Here is a 6,000-nt window from a genome sequence, read left to right as displayed (position 1 = left end):
GCTCGCCCCGGCTTGGCTACGCCTCTGCGGACATGACAAGACAAGCTGACAACTGGAGTTGCGCTGGTCACGCTAATATAGACTTCCTGATGAGCCAGCCAGGTGTTGTGCTAGATTTGGTTCTCCTGTGAGATTTTGTTCCCGCTGCCGCGGGAGCGCGCACGCCTTATTTGGAAAGCGAAAAACCGATGTCGTACGGCGTCGTACGGCGTCAGCACTATGTTGTTTTCAACAAAAACATGAAGAACTCACGTTTGCGTCAGTCAATTTTAATTTTTATAAAGGATTATTCTCATTTGATGTCTTTAAATTCATCCGCGTTCTGCCATTGGAGCGGGGTGCACTCGAACACCAGTCGTACAGACGGAACACTCATTCACTTCACCAAAAAGCAACAATATAATTACCTGAGCTCTTTGCGTAAACCTCGATGCAAAGAAACTCCTCTTTTTGGGTACCGTTACATCCTACAAGGAGTATATATTACAAAAGAGACTTTCGACTTAATTGTGATCATCATTCATCATCATTACTCAGGTATTTTCAAAGCAAATTAATATTGTTGCATTTATTAATTTGCTTTAAAATGACAGCGCAATATAATTAAAAGCTGACACTATAGCAATGTCAAACATGTTCATTTAAGAAAAAGCCACACACGTTTTATGATCAAATCTTTCATAACGAGAATGATTGGAGGGAATTGATTTGAATGAATAATTGAGAAGAAATTTCAGTTCCGAAGGCTCCTTTTGTCCCAAGCAAAGTGACAGGTGGTGGGGAGGGGAGATAAAAATTGTAACAGGAACTCTATAAAAAATGTCAAGCCCTGAGAATTTGTGCCCCCCTCCCATTTTGAGAACAGTGAGTCCTGGACATCGACTGGCTTTTTTTCAATCTTCCTGGGGGTCTGTTCAGGTTGTGTGGCAAATTTGAACAGAATCCCTCATTCCTAAGACAAATTACAGGGGGGAACACATCTTGACGGCGGCCCCGTGAGGATATGTCCCCCCCCCCCCCCCTTATTTTGAGAACGGTGAGTGCTGGACTCCAGCTGATTTTTTTCTGTCTTCCTGGGGGTCAATTCAGGTACTGTGGCAAATTTGAACAGAATCCCTTATTCCTCGGCCAAATTACAGGGGGCCGTGAGGATGTGTCCCCCTCCCTTATTTTGAGAACGGTGAGTGCTGGAGTCCAGCTGTTTTTTTCCTGTCTTCCTGGGGGTCAGTTCAGCTAGTGTGGCAAATTTGAATAGGTTCCCTTATTCCTAGGCCAAATAACAGGGGGGGAACACATCCTCACAGCTGCCCCGTGAGGATATGTTCCCCCCCCCCCTTATTTTGAGAACGGTGAGTGCTGGAGTCCAGCTGGTTTTTTTCTGTCTTCCTGGGCATCAGTTCAGGTTGTGTGGCAAATTTGAACAGAATCCCTTATTCCTAGGCCAAATTACAGGGGGGGGAAAACATCCTCACGGCTGCCCCGTGAGGATATGTTCCCCCTCCTTATTTTGAGAACGGTGAGTGCTGGACTCCAGCTGTTCTTTTCTCTGATGATTTGTGCACTATTACTGCACTTTATCAATTTCTTTGGCCTTATTTTGGTCAAACAACTTTGTTTCTTAATGACATAACATACATCGAAAGTTATAACTTTAAACTTTATTGAGAAATATATGCACACCTGCATAGTAGAGGCCACTGTGGGCTGTTTCTTAGTTTTCCACTAAAGCATTGTTGTTACTTGGGCTTATACAGTAACCTGTGGTGCTGCGTCTGTCTGTGACGTCAGCTGCCCACTCTGCTCACTATAGGCCAGTGCTTCTCAATTATTTTCTGTGATGCCCCCCCCAGGGAGAAAAAAACGTTTCGCGCCCCCCCATGTTACTAACATTAAAGAAAACGAAAAAAATAATAAAAAGAAGGATCAACATACAATATAGAATAACTTTATTAATAACATTGTTTTTTTAGTCCGTAACAGAACAGATTCAAAGTGCATCACTTTTCCTTAAAATAAAAAATAAACTATAATTATTCAAACTATAAACATTCTTGACCAACTGCCATTTCATGCTGAAAAAATACAATAAAATAATCATAAACATACATAATATTAAATTAAATAACAGCAATAAATAATATTCAATTCAAAGTAATTAGCAACATTAACTCAGGAGCACAATATATAAAGCATTTTAACCTACAAAACAAAAATGAATAAAACAATTTGTGCTCAAAATGATGCAGCATGACGGAGACCATATGCACAGCTGCAGGTTGCAGCAGCTCTCCTGCAATGTTTTTTTTTTTTTTCTTGCACTGAGCAATATATTACGCAGCTTTGTATGATACTTACAGTGCTTGCTGATTGACTGAAGTAGCATTCACAAAATGGGATGATTGTTGGCAATATTCAGCCCGTTTTCGCTGAAAAACCTCAAGCATCTTATCAGCATGATTGGGGTGCAATGACTTCATAAGTGCCGCCTTAATTTATTTGACTTCATACTGTCCGCTGCCAACATTGTAAGGCACAGTAAACACACCGGTCTTTCCTCATCTCCCATCGTAGTCATAGTAAAGTGGAGCTTCGTCATATTTCCTTGTCTTCGCTTTCGTGTGAGTCTCAATTCTCTTATCTTCGTCTCTCTCCGCCGTTCTTTTCAACCCTGGTAAATATTTTTCCATGGTGTCCTACTGCACCTTTTATCGCCTGCTCTGTGCTGTGTGTGCGTATGTTCTGTGCGCTCTACACTGCAGATCGACTACCGTAATCTCCGGACTATAAATCGCGTTTTTTTTCATGGGTTTGGGTGGGGGAGGGCGACTTATACTCAGGAGCGACTTATGTATGTTTTTTTTCACACATTTTTACTTGATCATTAACACATCACTTACTTACAAGTTCTTCTTATCGTGGCTACAAGGCAGTTAGTTACAGGCTTGGCTAGATGTGGTCCATTTCTGTAGGACCGTCAATGCTGGTCGTGAGGAGGTTCCTCGTTTCCAAGGTCGACCTTTTCCAGGCATGATGTTGTTTTCTGTTCTGTAGCTTTGTGGCTTGTAGCTTGCAGTTTTCGGCGTAGCTTGTAGCTGTGTTGTAGCTTGTAACTTTGGCTTGTAGTGGTGAACGGATTAGTAGCATCTAGTCGATCTAGTTGATCTCGTCAATACTCCCGGGGCCACGACATGGACGCTCCTTTCCATCCATCCATCCATCTTCTTCCGCTTATCCGGGGTCGGGTCGCGGGGGCAGCAGCTTCAGGAGGGACTCCCAGACTTCCCTCTCCCCAGCCACTTCATCTAGCTCATCCCGGGGGATCCCAAGGCGTTCCCAGGCCAGCTGAGAGACATAGTCTCTCCAGCGCGTCCTGGGTCGTCCCCGGGGTCTCCTACCGGTGGGACATGCCCGGAACACCTCCCCAGGGAGGCGTCCAGGAGGCATCCTGATGATATGCCCGAGCCACCTCATCTGGCTCCTCTCTACGTGGAGGAGCAGCGGCTCTACTCCGAGTCTCTCCCGGATGACCGAACTTCTCACCCTATCTCTAAGGGAGAGCCCGGACATCCTGCGGAGAAAACTCATTTCGGCCGCTTGTATCCGGGATCTCGTTCTTTCGGTCACGACCCATAGCTCGTGACCATAGGTGAGGGTAGGAGCGTAAATCGACCGGTAAATTGAGAGCTTTGCCTTTTGGCTCAGCTCTCTCTTTACCACGACGGACCGGTACAAAGTCCGCATTACTGCCGACGCTGCACCGATCCGCCTGTCGATCTCGCGCTCCATCCTCCCCTCACTCGTGAACAAGACCCCAAGATACTTAAACTCCTCCACTTGGGGCAGGATCTCATCCCCGATCCGGAGAGGGCATTCCACCCTTTTCCGATCGAGGACCATGGACTCGGATTTGGAGGTGCTGACCCTCATCCCGACCGCTTCACACTCGGCTGCGAACCGCTCCAGTGAGAGCTGGAGATCACGGCCTGAAGAAGCCAACAGCACCACGTCGTCTGCAAAAAGCAGAGACGCGATGCTGAGGTCCCCAAACCGGACACCCTCAACGCCTCGGCTGCGCCTAGAAATTCTGTCCATAAAAACTATGAACAGAATCGGTGACAAAGGGCAGCCTTGGCGGAGTCCAACCCTCACTGAGAACGAATCCGACTTACTGCCGGAAATGCGGACCAAACTCTGGCATCGATGATACAGGGACCGAACCGCCCTTATCAGTTGGCTCGGTACCCCGTACTCCCGAAGCACCCCCCAGAGAACCTCCCGAGGGACACGGTCGAACGCCTTCTCCAAGTCCACAAAACACATGTGGACTGGTTGGGCGAACTCCCATGCACCCTCGAGGATCCTGCTGAGGGTGAAGAGCTGGTCCACTGTTCCACGGCCAGGACGAAAGCCACACTGTTCCTCCTGAATCCGAGGTTCGACCTCCCGACGGACCCTCCTCTCCAGCACCCCTGAATAGACCTTCCCAGGGAGGCTGAGGAGTGTAATTCCCCTGTAATTGGAACACACCCTCCGGTCCCCCTTCTTAAAGAGGGGAACCACCACCCCAGTCTGCCAATCCAGAGGCACTGTCCCCGATGTCCACGCGATGCTGTAGAGACGTGTCAGCCATGACAGCCCCACAACATCCAGAGCCCTTAAGAAATCCGGGCGGATCTCATCCACCCCCGGGGCCTTGCCACCGAGGAGTTTTTTAACTACCTCAGTGACTTCAACCCCAGAGATTGGAGAGTCCGCCTCAGAGTCCCCAGGCCCTGCCTCCACAATGGAAGGCGTGTCGGTGGAATTGAGGAGGTCTTCGAAGTATTCTCCCCACCGACACACGACGTCCCTAGTCGAGGTCAGCAGCACGCCATCTCCACTGTAAACAGTGTTGACGTTGCACTGCTTCCCCCTCCTGAGACGCCGGATGGTGGACCAGAATTTCCTCGAAGCCGTCCGGAAGTCATTCTCCATGGCCTCGCCAAACTCCTCCCACGCCCGGGTTTTTGCCTCAGCAACCGCCGAAGCCGCGTTCCGCTTGGCCATCCGGTACCTGTCAGCTGCCTCGGGAGTCCCGCAGGCCAAAACGGCCCGATAGGACTCCTTCTTCAGCTTGACGGCATCCCTTACCGCCGGTGTCCACCAGCGGGTTCGGGGATTGCCGCCACGACAGGCACCAATGACCTTACGGCCGCAGCTCCGGTCGGCCGCCTCAACAATGGAGGCGCGGAACAAGGTCCACTCGGACTCAATGTCCCCCGCCTCCCCCGGGACCTGGGAAAAGTTCTGCCGGAGGTGGGAGTTGAAGCTCTTCCTGACAGGGGATTCCGCCAGACGTTCCCAGCAGACCCTCACAGAACGTTTGGGTCTGCCAGGTCGGACCGGCATCTTCCCCCACCATCGGAGCCAACCCACCACCAGGTGGTGATCAGTTGACAGCTCCGCCCCTCTCTTCGCCCGAGTGTCCAAAACATGCGGCCGCAAATCCGATGACACGACTACAAAGTCGATCATCGAACTGCGGCCTAGGGTGTCCTGGTGCCAAGTGCACACATGGACACCCTTATGTTTGAACATGGTGTTCATTATAGAAAATCCGTGTCGAGCACAGAATTCCAATAATAGAACACCGCTCGGGTTCAGATCGGGGGGGCCGTTCCTCCCAATCACGCCCTTCCAGGTCTCACTGTCATTGCCCACGTGAGCATTGAAGTCACCCAGTAGAACGATGGAGTCCCCAGAAGGAGCGCTCTCCAGCACCTCCTCCAGGGACTCCAAAAAGGGTGGGTACTCTGAACTGCCGTTTGGTGCATAGACACAAACAACAGTCAGGACCCGTCCCCCCACCCGAAGGCGGAGGGAGGCTACCCTCTCGTTCACCGGGGTGAACCCCAATGTGCAGGCGCCCAGCCGGGGGGCAATAAGTATACCCACACCTGCTCGACGCCTCTCACCGTGGGCAACTCCAGAGTGGAAGAGAGTCCAGCCCCTCTCGAGAGG

Source organism: Syngnathus typhle, linkage group LG12 (genome assembly GCF_033458585.1).
Source record: "Syngnathus typhle isolate RoL2023-S1 ecotype Sweden linkage group LG12, RoL_Styp_1.0, whole genome shotgun sequence".
Classification (NCBI taxonomy): domain Eukaryota; kingdom Metazoa; phylum Chordata; class Actinopteri; order Syngnathiformes; family Syngnathidae; genus Syngnathus; species Syngnathus typhle.
Note: the sequence above shows the minus strand (reverse complement) of the source record.